Below are 16,386 nucleotides of genomic sequence, written 5' to 3' on the forward strand. Positions count from 1 at the left end.
AAATGCCCTCCTCATGACCTTGGGGGGCCCAGGAAGTGACAGGAGGAGGCATGTGTGTCTCTGCGAAAGCTGGGGAAGTAGGGCCACACAGACTGTGGCCCCTGAGCTAGGCAGAGTTCTGATCCTCTGGGCCCATAGTGACCAGAGCCTGAGCCTAGGCTGGGAGTAGGGGGAGGCCTCCTGGGATGGTACCTCTACCAGGGTTCCTTTGAGGCTCTGGAAGGGGCATCGCAGCCTTAGGGAGAGAGTCACCCTCATGGAACAAGAACACATGCTCAGCCATTCATTCAGTGCATGTGGATGACCTTTCTTGACCTTCCCTGACCTCCTCCCTGGACAAGGCATAAGTGAAAAGTGGATGGTGCCGTACCTGGGCCCCCACTTCCTAATATCTGAATGGGAGGGGCTTTAAAATTGTTAGCGGTGGGGGCTGGAGTGATAGCACAGCGGGTAGAAGGTGTTCCTTGCACATGGCCACCCGGGTTCGATTCCCAGTATGCCATAGGGTCCCCTGAGAACCACCAGGAGTAATTTCTGAGTGCATGAGCCAGGAGTAACCCCTGTGCATTGCCAGGTGTGACCCAAAAGGCAAATAAATAAATAAAATAACATAAAATAAAATAAAATTGTTAACGGTGCACCAGCAGCAAGATTGGAAAGCCCTTTTGAGAAGGGTCAAATAGGTAGAGGACAGGCCCGCCCTGTGTGTGTGCCCTTCCCCTATGACTGCCTGAAGCAGCACTTTCCATGACCTTTGTGGCTTGCAGCTGGTCTGGGGCAGGGCCTGGACCCTTTGTGTAAAAATTTCTGGGATCTAATCCAGGGTCCCACACAGGCAAGGCACATGAGCCCCTCTCCAACATGCGCTAAAGGTTTAGAAGTGTTTAAAGGCTTCATTTTTTGCCTAAAATTTAATTTTATTTTTGTCTCTGGGACCGGGGACCCAATTTGAGAGTTCGACTTTCAGCCTTCTCTGCCTCAGTTTCCTCATCTGCAAAATGGGAATAGGAATGGTCCCTGCCTGATAAGTTTGTTGAATTAATATTTGACAAGAACTTGGAAGAGTGCCTGGGACCCAGTAATTGCTACATAAGCACTTGTGATCATTACTAATGGCATCATCATTTAATTAAGCGCCCTCAGTCTGCCCAGGCCCTCCTGTGATTCAGGCCGAGACAAGCCTCTGTGCTTGAAGGCCACACCTCTGGAGCCAAAAGCAGTGAGGAGAGAACCCTGGGCTGGGCTTGGTTTGAATTTCCAATAATTTATCAAAAATTGAGAGCCAGATTTCCTGTGGGAAATATTAGTTCTTAGGTTTACAAAGTGCCTTGGTTGTAAATACCCATAAAAACGACAATTTGTTGGGCTGTATTTATTCTTAAGCCGGTCAAAAGATATTAGCTCGTCTGACTGTGTAAATCTGCCAGCACCAGGTTCTCAGCCGGCCTCTTTGCTGAGCCTGCGTAAAGAGGACCCTGGCAGGGTGGAGGGTGTGTGCCAGGCATGAGACATGGGTGTGCAGGCAGAAGGCAAGGCAGTCTGCACCCATCAGAAACCATTCACTCAGAGACCCCCCAGAGGAGGGAGCTTGGGGCCCTCCTGGCTGCTCACTAGAGGCCAGGCTGAGGTGGGTTGAGGGGGCAGCTCCCTGTCTGTCATGAGAGCCCCTTCAGAGATGCATCCTGTGTCAAGTGTTCTGACCATGGCACCCGGCGTGTGCAGAATGCTCCTTCCAGTCTCCCAGATCCTCTGTGCACTTGGCCACCTCCAGACGTTTGCCTGGCCATTTCTTCTCTGGCTCTTCACTCTACTCTCCATCCCAGCCCACTCACCTGCTCTGCTCTGCATGCCCAGCACCGACTGCACCCTTCTTTCTTCGTTGACTCCTCGGAGCATCTGGCATGGAGCCATGAGGCATACAGCCTGTCACCCGGCCAACCCTTTTTCTTTGGCTTCCTTGAACATGGAATTGTCCCTCTTTACTGACCAATGGCCATGGTAAGTGCCCTGACTTTCGAACTTTTTGATACTCACTTTGGAAGTGCAGAAGCTAAGAGTTTGTGACTCTGCTACGATTTCGCACCCAGAGCTGGGACTGAAATCTGGGCCCCATCTTGCCTAGTCTGATAGTTTAACTAGCAGAGTTTTGCTATATGCAAAGGGCTAAAATAGAGGATACAGCTCATGAGATCATGGAAGGGAAGATCTCTAGTTAGGGAAAGTAGGGGTTGGGCTCCAATTTCGATCTTTTATTTGAGTGTAAACATGGCTCCTGAGATCCTGGACCAATCTCTATAGACTGACTTCTGCCTCTGGAAATAATGCAGACATTTCTTTTCTTTTTTTTTTTCCATTTTTTTTATAATTTTATTTATTCAATCACTGTGAGAACAGTTACAAAGCCTTCGGGTCCAAGTCTCGGTCATACAATGAAACACCCGTCCCTTCACCAGTGCCCATTCTCCACCCCCAACAACCCCAGTATACCCCCATTTCACACCCTCCCCCTACCTGTGGGGCAGATGATTTCTACATTAGTCTCCCTCTCTACTTTGATCACATTCAGTATTTTGACACCAGACCCATCATTATTATTTGAGATTTTACCCCAACACTCAGATAATGCAGACATTTCTTGCAGGTGTCTATAAACAGCAACTGACAAAGGTGCATGTACAAGTTGGCGTTTACCAAGAACTTGCATATGGTAATGATTAGGGATTAATAGCCCATCGCTGTAGTGCTCAGTCCCTTCTCCTTTAGGTGGGTGGAGCATAGCAGAGTTGCAAGTACAGGTAGGAGTTGAATAAAAAGAGCACTGGAGGCATAGTTTAGAGGCTGAAGGGAAGCAAGATTCTCTGGATCCCAGATTTGCCTGGAGTCCCACACCTCCCCAGGTAAGCTCTTCCCACTTCCATTTGCTAGATTGCTGATGAATCGTGATTCCTTCCTCGCACATAGACACTCTCTGCGTTTTTATTCCAAACATTTAACTTTCAGAGTTGACAGAAAGGCTATAGATTTCCCCCCAAATATCCATTTGCCTTGCCATTTATCTACTTCGATCTGAAATACAGAACATGATGGGTGCCCTAGGTAAATCAAGCATTTCCTGTCTTCCAAAATGGGTTTGCAAACGCTTATTTCATGCCATTACCATTTTTCTGTTTCTAACAGTAAATCAAAAAAGTATCGCCCATTCATCCACTTTAAAAGTAATGCCTTTCTTATGCATAATTACACATACCCAGTGGAGATCTCTGTGTGTGCACTGTAAATCTACTCCTTTAAAAGGTTTCCCCTTAAGTACATTGGTGACATAAATTGGTGTAGAGCAAATTTATTTATTTAATAGGTTTATTCTTTTAACTGGTCTGATAACCATTACTGGTCACTGTTTGGTTTTGGGGGAGGAGGGAGCTCTTATTAATTTATCTGATTTATTTCTACAGCAGATATTTATTTAAAAGGGTTCCTCTGGAAATGAGGGTGAATGCAATTTATTGGTTTAACAGGTTTATTCTTAACTGGCCCTTAGGTGATCCAAATGGTGTTCATAAAAACCAGGAGTCTCTTAAAATAATGAAATAAACAAAGGAGGTATAGCAGATCCGGCTCTGAAATTTTAGAAGGTTGCATTTGGACAAAACTTTTCCTAAATACTAAATTAAAGAGCATGAGTTACAAAAATTAGGAAAAATGGGGAGGGAAAGAAGGATAGCTAAAGAGGGCCAGAGGAGAGAGGGAGGAAAGGATAGAAGAAAGGAAGAAAAAGAAGGGGAGGGAGAAAAGGAAGAAGGGAAAAAGAAGGAATGAAAAAGAGTCTGTCTCGATAATAACATCCTCAAAATGTTTTGGCAAATTGAAGATAAAAGAGAATCTGCTAATCAGGCCCGTGTAAACTTGTTCGCTTTTGTAAATCTTGTTTGTAGCTCCTGATGGTGTTGGAGTGAAAGCAGACAGGCCCAGCTGGTGGAGGCGAAGGAGAGAAAAATCTGAATTTTTAGCAGTTCAGGTTTATTTTTAGGCATTTAAGAGTATCTTTAGCTTCTCAGTAAATGAGTCCATCAGAAGCCGTATATGAAATAATCTGCATGTAAAAATACAGAATACGAACTGAAAAGCCCCTTGACTGCATTGTGTGCTGTAGACACCTCCTCACCCCCGTGGTATAATTTAAACACATGTCCCCTTGACCTCAAACCACACACACTCCCCTGGAGGGTAACTGGGGGAAAGAGTTCTATACATACAGCTCCTGGTCTACAGCTCCTTTGCTTAAGGGAGAGTGAGCCTGGAATAATAGCAGGAAGCCCTTGAAACTGGGAGCTCTAAGTGGGGGGCCATCCAGTGCAAAGAATTGTGTGAATAACCAGGACTTGAGAGGTTGTTTCCAAGGAGGCAGGCGAGGCTGGGTCCCCAGAAAGGGCCTTTACTACACAGGAAAGGAGGGTGAATTTCAGCAAATCATTTTTTGGATTCTGAAAAGACATCTGAGGTCCTGGCTTGGCTATCAGATGTGACAGATGCAGTTGCCGATCCCTTGTTGAGCCAGCCTGTCTGTTCACATAGAACTGGGTGGTACTTCAGAACTATGCCCCTCGGAACTTAACCCTACATCAGCTCTGGGCAGAACAAAGCAGGCTCGAGTCCCACACCCGCATTGATTGGTAACATCAGCAGGTCCCGTGTACAGGAAGTCAATATTTAAGTATGTGGCAGGCTCTAGGCTGGCTTTGGAGGTGACAGACCTTTTCCCAACTGTGCTCAGTCCCTGCCCTGAACGTGAGCTGCATAGATTATGGGCCCATCAAAATGTGTCTCAAACCAGCCGCTCTTCAGGGCCAGCTCCACCTCTCCTCCAGGAAGCAAGATGAGATCTGGTGCCTGCTGCTTCCCCATATACATCTTCATTGCAGCCACCACTGAAAAATGTCCCCAAGACTTGGGTCTTGAACCTGGAGACTGCAGGCAACCGAATGATGGCTTCCTGTCCACACGGTGAAGGTCCTGGGGCCATGGCCTCCAAGTGCTTCCTGGTCTGCTGCAGATATCACAAAACCACTCTCCAGGGCTGCACCAGCACGGGACAACATGTTGGGGGTTTCCCCATTTTCAGAAGACAGTTTCAGTTTCTTTACCTATCCACCATCTACCTATCTATCATTGTCCTAAGTAGGTATGTGTGTACATATAATTCATCTCTCATTCTCTATGCATTACCATCGATCACTAATCTTTCTGTTTATCTATTATTATCTTTATCTTTCTATGTGTACTATCATCTGATTCTCTACCTGCTGGTCTCTCCCCATCCTACCATCACGTCTCTCGCTCTGAATAATCTGATGTGGCCGTGCTTTAAGGCTCTTCGGTAGCTTCTCTTTAATGGGGCATCAAAACACTGGAGAGATGACAATGACATCAGACATAGCCTCTGCCAGCCAGCTGCCCCCACTTCACCTGGGGTGGGGTGAGAGGGATCACATTCTTTCCCTGAAGTCACAGAACTGACAAGAGTGCCGGAGTCCTGCCTTGTCCTGCTAAGGATTTAAAGGGGGAATATTCTGGGTTAGCAAAAACAAGCTTTGCGCTCTCGACAATGCTGCAGTGGTTCATTACCTGTTTGCTATAAACATCTCCTTTTGTGGGGAATAGCGATGGAGCTTGGAAGCTCCAGGACCTTGGTCCTGAAGATATTTTCAAAGGACCTGGCCCAGCCTCTGCTCCCACTTCCTGTGTGTGGTGTGGGGATCTGGGTGCCTGGTTAAGAAAGGTTAGCCAAGAAGAACTGTTCTTACAGGTTCCCAGGTGCCCCCAGACATCCACCTTCCAGTCCTGCACTTGGCTTCTGCATCTTTGTTCTGGATGCTCCTTCAACTCATCTGTTTTCCCCCCCAGACCCTTTCTTGGCTCCTTCTTATCATTTGGTGTAGAGTGTAGAACCCAGCTCCTCCAGAACACCTCCCTGGACTTCCTTTTCCAAGGCAGCCTGCTTTCCCAGCTTTTTCTTGTTCAATTTTCTTTGTTTCTTTTCTGAAGTTTGGCCACATCCTCAGGGAGAGGTCCTGCCTGTGGTAACTCACAGTGGTGCAGAGAACAGGGTGGCTACAACAGGACCCTGGTGGGTTGCCGGTGAAGACTCCTCCAGAAAAGGCGTTGCCAAGTGCTCAGCTGACACAGAAACCAAACTCCTGGCTATGGGAAATGGGACAGTCCCTCAGAAGGCTGCTACACCTTATCCGCGCTCTAAATTTCCAAATAACTTTTCCCTAAAATAAACTAGTTAACTGAGGTATCAGCAATTGGTTTTTTGTTTTGGGGCCAAATCTGGCTGTGCTCAGAACTGATTCCTAGCTCTGTGCTCAGGGTTCATTCCTGGTGGAGCCCGGGGGTCATAGGGGGTGCTGGGAATTGAACCCTAGTGGGTTGCATGAAAGGCAGGTGCCCTCCCCACTGTACTATCACTCTGTCCCCTGTGTTTTTTTAATGAACCAATGGTTTTCTGGATCTTTTTCTCCTCTCCCCACTGACCCCCACCCCATCACATCAGAGGAGTTGGGGGGTGCTGTGGCCTGGGTCCGTGGACCCCCTTCCTTGCTGTTCTCTAATGTGTTTGTCAGCGGGTCAGCTGTGACCCTGGGGAGGCACAGAGCAGGAGGTGCCAACAATTAGGTGGGTAAGCTCCCTGTGTCAATTTGCTCAATCACAGCAAGCACATCTTTGTCTGGGTGGAAGCTCCTCTTCATACTTTGGAGCTGTGGAGGTAAAGGCATTTTAAGCTGCAAATATTGTTATTCATAATAGGTTGGCAAATATTTTCAGATTAAGCTAAGTGCCAAGCTCTGAATTCTGACAGCGAAGCCTTCCGTACCCACCGTCACCCTTCTCGCCTGTTCTTGCGCTGGATCTCCTTGCTCCTCCTGCAGAAATCTCCTTGTCCATTTCCTGCCTGGGAAAACAGGCAAGAATAGACTCAAATCTTATGCTTTTTAAATGAATTATTATTATTATTATTTTAAAACTAGGCTGGAGCGATAGCACAGCGGTAGGGCGTTTGCCTTACAAGCGGCCAACATGGCCGACCCGAGTTCGATTCCTCCGCCCCTCTCGGAGAGCCCAGCAAGCTACCGAGAGTATTCGATATGCCAGACACAGTAACAACAAAGTCTCCAATGGAGACGTTACTGGGCCCGCTCGAGCAAATCGACGATCAACGGGAGGGCCTTTACCTTTACCTTTACCTTAAAACTAGGACCACACCCAGCAGGGCTCTGGGGGCCATGTGACCCTGGGGATGGAACTCAGGGTCTGGCATTTGCTCTACCCCTTGGATCATTTTATCAGCCCCCACACTCAGCTCTTGGTCAGTAGAAGAGGGCTCCAGGGAGACTGTGGAGTTCAAAGGAAGAATGAAGGAGGGCGTCCCACTGGGTCTGGAGCGGCAATGAGAAGGTTGCCCAGGACAGAAGGAACAAGCATCAACAGCTGGTAAAGGATCTCGGTTCCTAGTTCCTGGTTCATGTCTCTAGGACAGCCCAGAGGGCTTCTTCTAGTGACGCAGCCTGAGTGAGTGGCAGTAAGGGCTGGGGCAGTGGGGGAGTATGTGGGTGGGCTGTGAAGAGGGGACTTCCTGGATAGCCATAGACCCTCTAGACTTCAGTTTCAGACCCCCACCCTTCACCCCCTCCTTGCTCAGACATCTGTTGGCTGGAGCTCTGGAGTCTGACCCCCCCAGACCCCTGCCCACCCAAGCATCTCTCCGCAATCCTCCTAGAACAGCTCAGTCGCCTGCATGAGCCGAGATCCAACAGTCATCCAGATGACCCTTTCTGTCTACCCCACATTGAATCACCATAAGGTGGACCCACCCCCTAGTCCTGTCTGCTCCTTTTCATACCCATCCCTGCTGCCCACCTCTTGCACTCTGCAGTCTCCTGTCCCAATCAGAAACCAAAGAAATCACTGGGTTCTCCAGGGCCTGGGGGTTAGAAATCTGGGTTCAGGCTTGCAGATACCACCGCCAGGGTCTTCATAGAGCAGGGGGGGTGGGAAGAGAAAGAGAGAGAGAGAGAGACAGAGAGAGAGAGAGAACAGAGAGAACAGAGAAGAGGAAAAGAGAAGGAGGGAGGGAGGGAGGAAAGAGGGAGGGAGGGAGAAGATAAAGGAAAGAGAAGAGAGAGGAGATAAAGGAGAGAGGAGAGAGAGAAAGAAAAGAGAGGAGGAAGAGAGAGAGAAAGAGAGAGAGAGAGAGAGCGCACTCCCCTGTCACCTCAACTTCCTAACCCATTCCCATGTCCCAGCCTTGTCACCTGACCAAACCTCCTCTCCTCCCAAGGACGCTTCTAATAAATATCACTGTAGTCACAGGGGCTTCAACATGTGAATTTGGAGGAAATATAAACATTTGCCTGATCTATGCTACCTCCCAGTGTACCCTACCCTTACTCCTCATCTCTGCTTCTCTCACCTGGGCCAAATTTTAAGTCAAACTGATCAGTTTCCAAGTGACATTCTCCCCACCCCTTCCCATACTGTTCCAGACAGAGCTGGAGGCCAACTGGAATCCTGAGCTCAAATCCGCTCTGCACGTCCTTTCACAGGCATGTGCAGGAGCGCCCTCTGCAGGCCTTTACTAGTTTTAAAATTGATTTTTATCGTAAACATTTTTTTTGATTTTGGAGACATAGTACAGGAGGAGGCAAGGTGCTTGACTTTCCAAGCAGCTGGCCCTGGTTTGATCCCTGGAGGTGCATATGGTTTCCCCTGAGACAGGAGTAAGCCCTGAGCACCGCCAGATGTGGACCTGCAACCTTTTCCCCAATTAATAAAATAATAATAAGGGCCTGAGTGATTACACAGAGAAGAGAGCATTTGCCGTGCACACGGCCGACCTGGGTTCAATTCCAGGCATCCCATAGGGTTCACTTGTGTACCGCCAGGAGTAATTCCTGAGTGCAGAGCCAGGAGTAAGCCCTGAGCACTGCCGGGTGTAACCCAAAAAGTAAAATTAAATAAATAAAATAAAATAAAAACTTTTGTTTTTGGTTTTAGGGACTGCTCCTGGCTCTGTGCTTGGGGGCTCCTCCTGGAGATGTTCAGGGAACCATGTGTTATGGGATTGAAAGGGGCTTCTAGATGCAAAACATGTGCATGCTCCTGTGTGAACTATCTCCCCAGTCTTTGACTTACTTTTCCATTCTGTACAATCAAATAGGTGGTTAGGAGGTTCCCTGCTACACACGTCTTACATATGAAATCTCAAGGGCAGGTCTACTTGACTAACTTTTAAGATCTTGGTTGCTGTTGCCTAGCCTCCCTTTAAAGTGACCATGACCCCCTTACCGTGAGGTCTGATGGTAAAAGGAGACTGCAGAGATGCTAAGATTCTGGACTGAGTCACACATCTACATGAACTGGGGTCCAGCAGGAAGAGGGAGTCTGCCCTGATTTCCCAGCTGGGTGCTTGCTGGGCTGAGCTTAGTCTCCAAGGCCCAGCACAGGAAACTGGAGAATGCTCAGAAATTCTCATGTTGGCACGTGTTTCTGGGATTATGTCCTGCCTGCTGCAATATCTCTCTGGGTCCCAAGTCCTTATTATTGTTATTGTTGTCATTATTATTATTATTACTTTGCTTTTGGTTCACACCCAGCGATGCACAGGGGTTACTCCTGATTCATGCACTCAGGAATTACTCCTGGCCATGCTCAGGGGACCATATGGGATGCTGGGAATCAAACCCAGGTCGGGCCACATGTAAGGCAAATGCCCTACCTGCTGTGCTATTACTCCAGCTCCAAGGATTTATTATTTTTAAAGAAATGTTTGAGGTCCATAATAAAATTGAGTGAAAGCTCAGGTCTTCCACTGACAGGGTTTATGGGTAGAGGATGCTGGAGTGTCTGGGGGCTGGAAGTGACCACAGTGGAGAGAATCTGGAAGAAAGACACACCCACCTGTTCCCTGCAGTCCTCTGAGAATGTCAGTCTGGGGCCGGAGCCATGGTACAGTGGGTAGGACGTTTGGCCTATAAGCAGTTGACCCGGGCTCAATTCCCAGCATCCCATAAGGTTCCCCAAGCACCGCCAGGAGTAATTCCTGAGTGCAGAGCCAGGAGTAACCCCTGAGCATCTCTGGGTATGACCTCAAAAGCAAAAGTAAAGCAATAAATAAATAAAGATGAGAATAGCAATCTCAGCAGGCGCCAGACAGTAGGGAAAAGAAGATTGACCCTCAGCTCCGCGGCTCTTAATGACTGTTTGTGGGCCTCAGGCTGAGGGTTTGGGCCCCGGTGCTTCCATAGAGATCATCCCAGCAGCTGTGGTCTAGGTTTCCCAGTGCTGCAAGTCATTCCCATCCGTACCGTGGCAGGCTCTGTGTGAGCACCGCAGCAGGGGGTGTCACTCCCAGTGATCACCACCAAGAGAACACAGCAGCTCCAGGAAGTGGAAGCCCTGAAGAGTTCCCAAGTAGAGATCACAGGAAACCACCGGCCAGCTGCACCACCAGAATGTGCTCAAGCACAACACAAGGGTGAGCCCCTGGCAAGCACATGTGCATCACCACTGTGAGAGTATGTGCAAGCCCTGTGAGTACCACAGCCAGTGTGAGCCCCAGAACCTGATGTGCGACTCCAGCAAGGAAGAGACAGGAAGTGAGGGGGTGATGGCGGAGATGGTCTTTGATGGCAAGCCCTTAGAGGGGTCTTTAGGTACAAGGAAGGGTTAGGTGGTGTTGATGGCCCCCAGAAACACTACCCCCTCACCAAAGAATGGGAAAGGGGAAATTCAATATCAAATCAAAGGTACTTTTGTTAAAATTAGGTTGTTTTACCACTGACATCAATGGGATGAGACACAGACAGCTCACAGCTCAGAGTTGGAAACGCAAGGAAAATGGCAAGTATGATTATTGCCTCCAATTTCAAGCATGGAAGCCACTTTAAAACGTCCTGGCATTTTGGGCTGGAGCAATAGCACAGCAGGTAGGGCGTTTGCCTCGCACGCAACCGACCCAGGTTTGATTCCTAGCATTCCATATGGTCCCTCAAGCACTACCAGGAGTAATTCCTAAGCGCTTGAGCCAGGAGTGACCCCTGTGCATCGCTGGGTGTGACCCAAAAAGAAAAACAATAGAAATAATAAAATATCCTGGCATTTTAATAGATTTTATTATTTATTTCTTTTTTGTTCTGGAGCCACACCCAGCAGTGCTCAGGTCTTACTCTGGGCTCTGTACCTAGAAATCATTCTTGGCGGTCTCAAGAAACTCTCCAGAGTGCCAGTCATCAAACCTGGTTGACCACTGACCACTTGCTCCTTCTGCTGTAATCTCTCTCTGACCCCAAGGCTTTTATTATTTTTTTAAAATTGAATCACACTGTTAAGCATATTTACAAAGTTGTTTATGATTGAATTTCAGTCATATAATGGCTTTATTATTTTTAAGAATTGTCAGGGCTGGAGCGATAACACAGTGGGTAGGGTGTTTGTCTTGCACATGGCTGACCCAGGTTCGATTCCAGGCATCCCATATGGTCCCCCAAGAACTGCCAGGAGTAATTCCTGAGTGCAAAGCCAGGAGTAACCCCTGTGAATTGCCGGGTATGACCCAAAAGAAAAAAAATTTAAAAAAAAAAGAAATGTTTAACGTTCCATAACAAAATTGAGTAAAGGTTCAGAAATCCTCCTTGTCTGCCCATGCAGAGTGCCCACATGACCAGCACCACCTCCATTCCCTAACCCCCACCCCACCAGGAAGGCTGTTTGTGAAGAGGCTGACGAATGCCCAGTGCCCCATCATCAGCATCGCCCGAAACTGTGGATCCCTCAGCACTTCCTCCTGTTGGCTGCCACGCTGCTGTTTGCACAAGCTGCTGTGATGTGTACATCCCTGTCTTGTGGTTCTACTGGAATGAAGAAAAATTACAAAACTTCCTCCACCATCCATCCTTTCCATCCCTCTTAAAGTTCCCCCCCCCCGCCACTTCACTTAACAGTCACTGTGAAAAAAAAAATTTTAATAGAAATATGAGGATTCCCCCTCCCAAAAAAATAAATAAATAAAGAGTCATTGTGTGTGTGAATCCTAACAGTTAACAACTGAGGAACTCTCAGGAAATAAGGAGTATTTGGATTACACAATTAGAGCCATTGTCAGTTCAAAGAAGCCTTGCATAAAGGTCTCTGACCTTCTTGTCATCCTCTGATGGCAAAACAAGGCAGCAATACCACAAAGATCCCTGACTCCACTTTGGCCTGCTGAAGTAGTGAGTGCTGAGCTGCTCATAAGCCGAAGGACACAGGTGTCCGATCAAGCCCCCAATGCATGGCTCTGTCTTCTCTGTCTCCTTGTCCCTGGGGGCATCTCCCTTACAAGGAAGGAGAAATCCTGCAAACATGCGCACATGTCAATCAAATTTTTTTTGGCTGGAGTGATACTACAGCGGGTAGGACATTTTCCTTGCACGTGGTCAATCTGTGTGCGACCCCTGGCACCTCATGTGGTCCCCCAAGTACCACCAGGAGTGATCCCTGAGTGCAAAGAGAGGAGTAAACCCAGAGCTCAGCTCCAAAACCAAACCAAAACAAACGTTTCTTTTTCTTCTTAACATAGGAATTTCTCCTGGTTTCATGTTGCACAGGGTCTGATTGCAGTATGTTCAAGACAATAAAAAAGAAGAGCAAATCACTCAGATAGTGCGTGAGCTGGAAAGACCCTACAAGGATGGACGAGAATCCCAGCAGGTCATAGGAAGAGCCCGTGCTCCCTCTGCAGGAGAGGACGGAGGCCCACAGGGCGAGTGAGGTTGCGGCGGGAGCAATGGAAACTTTGACAGTTGATGCAGGTTATTAGAAAAGTGAACTTTTTGTGATGATCCTGTAAGTAAAGGATGCCAGAGAATTCTCCCTCAAGAATAAAAGTTACAAAAATATAAAAGTTGTATATAAAGTAGCTAATTGTATAGTAAAAATAAATATTATAAGTAAAATATAGTTGATCTATTCTGTCCTACAATGTAGCATATAATGGAAATAAATTATAACCTAAATTTTAGTTCACTAACACATTGATAAAAGCATTTTTAATAGTTGAGAGGTTTAATTTCAAAGATAATTGCAAATCTTATTTTGTACCCGCTTAAAGTAGAATCTGTTCAGGACTTTTTGTCCCATTTTTATTCCCAGGGAACATTCCAGAGTCACTCTCAAGGAGTCAATATTTGTTCCTTGCTTTTGAACTTAATGAAACTCATTGGTTTATTATTGATAAAATCTGCTCGTAGAAATCATTTATTTGAATTAATTTTGAATTTTCTCCAACTCTCATAAAAGTAGCAATAATTGGACAAAGAACACAGATCCTCCATAAAGTCTCATGCTCCAACTGCGTTCATGCAATCACGTTAGTTTTTTATCATTCTCTAGCAATTGAAATAGATGTATAATTTTTTCCTGAAATACTTAAGATTGGTTTTGACTGTATATTCCCTTTCTTCCTAAAAGTTACAGATGGAAATGTAAAAGTTATATATAAAATAAATCATTGTAGAGTAAAAATAAATGCTATCAGTAAAATATAGTTGTTGTATTCTGTCCTAAAATTTAGTATATATTGGAAATTATAACCTGAATTTTAGTTTACTATGTTTATATTTTCTAAAAACAAGGATATTCTCTTATACAAATACAGCTCCATTATTAAAATCAGGAAATAATAACTGATAAGGTACTATTGTCTAATATATAGATCTTATTAAAACTTTCCCGAAGTTGCTTTTTTTTTTTCCTTTTTGGGTCACACCCAGCGATGCTCATGGGTTACTCCTGACTCTTCACCCAGGAATTACTTCTGGCGGTGCTAGGGAAACATATGGAATGCCGGAGATCGAACCTGAGTCGGCTGCGTGCAAGGCAAATGCCCTGCCCACTGTGCTATCACTCTGGCCCCTCCATAAGTTGCTTTTTTGGCCCTGAGGACATCTACTTTACTTGGGCAATTCTGTTAAACTTCCTCATGTCTTGAGGGAAGTTCCAAGGGAATAAGTTTGATTCCTGGATTCATCAGTCAAGCCGATCAATGTTGACTGACTCTTTTGCCATGTGCTTAGGACAGTGCTGAGGGTTGGGAACCAAATGGGGATGCTGCCTAAACACTACCCTCAAAATGGCATTAGTAAACTAAGAATCCAAAGAGCATAAATAAACTCACACCTCAGTGCTCACAGTCTCACTCTATCCTGGGCAGGACAGCCCTGTTGGAACATTAGGTTCAGTGGACTGGTGAGTTGCACATGGCAAAAAACTGGGTGTCCTAGTGAGAAGGTGCATGTGTGCCAGGGATAGAAAGGGAATCCTAGGAGAACTGAGGGGACTTGCAAATTGTCAAGATGGATGGGGGCACCACTGACTTGGGACATGCTAGGGCGCCCCTTGTAAGGTAAGAACCTACTGCTATGAGAGAAGTAGAGTTTGGTACCCAGAACTATAGGGAAGCATCCAGTGATTTCTCTAATGCATTCATCAGAAGATTGCCAGTCTGTCAGTTTTTTTGTTTTTTTTGTTTGTTTGTTTGTTTTTGCTTTTTGTGTCACACCTGGCAATGCACAGGGGTTACTCCTAGCTCTACACTCAGGAATTACTTCTGGTGGTGCTCAGGGGACCATATGGGATGCTGGGAATTGAACCAGGGTTGGCCGCGTGTAAGGCAAACGCCCTACCCGCTGTGCTATCACTCCAGTCCAGTCTGTCAGTTTTGAGGACATGGGAACCAGAGATTGATTTACAGAAATCTGCTCTTTCCCTGCAGAGTCGGTAGCCACGCTGATGGGTAACATGCCCATGAGGTCTGTGGGAAGCCGCATACGGGAGTTGCAGCATAGGTCTTTAGTATCCGCAGGACACTGTTTGATCCTGCTGCTAGGAATGCTGGAAACTGGCTCCTGGTTAACAACTGAGACCTGACAGACTTCTGCCTCTTGTAGGCCAACAGAGGCTGAACTACTGCCACCAAGTGGAGCTGGAGCTGGGGAAGGGGTGAGCAACAACTGTTCAACCTGAGGTTGAAGATGGCATGGACTTCTGTTAAAACCCACCAGAACATATTTTGTGCAGAAGACACAGTCAGGTATCTGCAGCATGACAGGACAAGGTGCCCTGAGATGAGCCAGAAACCCTGAATTCTGGATGCTGAGATGCAGCGTCTTATCCTCAGGTCTGGCACTGAAGCACCCTCACAGTTGACTGAGCATCCCCTGTGGGGCTCATACAACCTGAGCATTACCTGGGAGCCCCCCCGCTTCTAATTTTATTTTTATGTGGCAGGTTCAGGAATCAAACCTGGCCTCACACGTGCCAAGCAAGTACTCAGCCACTGGGCCACATCTCTGGCCCCTTTCTATGAGAGTTTAATAACCAGAATACGCGAGAGCTCCTACAATCCAAAAACAAACTAGTAAGTTAATTGAAAATGGTCAGGGGACTTGAATAGAAGCTTTAAAGAAGCTACACAAAATAGAAAATAAGCATACGAAAAGAAGTTCAGCAATATTAACCATGAGGGAAAGGGAGATCAAAACCATAATGAAATACTACTTTAAACTCGTTAGATGATTATTATTGAAAAGAATTAATGCTGAAGATGTGAAGATAATGAAATCCTGTGCCTGATTGCTGGTAACACAAAATGGGGCATGCTAGAGAGCATGTAGTTCAGTCATAGAGCACTTGTCATGTATGTGTGAGGTGATCCCCAGCACCACACACACAAAAAAAAAAACACAAAGAAACCAAATCCTAATCATTTTGTGGGCTGGAGAGATAGCTCACAGGGCTGGAGCGCTTGCTTTGCATGCTGGAGGCCTGGATTTGATCCCAGCATCATCTGATCCCTAAGCATCACTGCAAACAGCCCCCAAGGATCACAATGAGTGTCCCCGAACCCAAAATAAATACATATAATGGTTCAGCCACCATAGGAAATAGCAGTTCTTTTAAAAATTTTCTTTTAATTTTTATTCTTTTATTCAGTCGTTATGAATTAGAGATTTTCATGATTGAGTTTCAGACAATGTTCCAACACCAATCCCTTCACCAGTGTCTACTTCCCTTCACCAGTGTCCCCAGATTCCCTTTCACCCACTAGTTTGCCTCTACGATAGCCACTTATAAACTTTTCTTTTTTGGGCCCTGTGGATTACAGTGGGCTGGAGCCATAGCACAGTGGTAGGCTTGCATGTAGCCAACATGGCCAACCTGAGTTTGATTCCTCCGCCCCTCTTGGAGAGCCCAGCAAGCTACCGAGAGTATCTCGCCTGCACGGCAGAGCCTGGCAAGCTCCCCGTGACGTATTCGATATGCCAAACACAGTAACAAGAAGTCTCACCA

The sequence above is a fragment of the Sorex fumeus genome, unplaced genomic scaffold, assembly GCF_029834395.1.
Source record: "Sorex fumeus unplaced genomic scaffold, SorFum_2.1 ptg000122l, whole genome shotgun sequence".
In the NCBI taxonomy this organism is placed as follows: Eukaryota; Metazoa; Chordata; class Mammalia; order Eulipotyphla; family Soricidae; genus Sorex; species Sorex fumeus.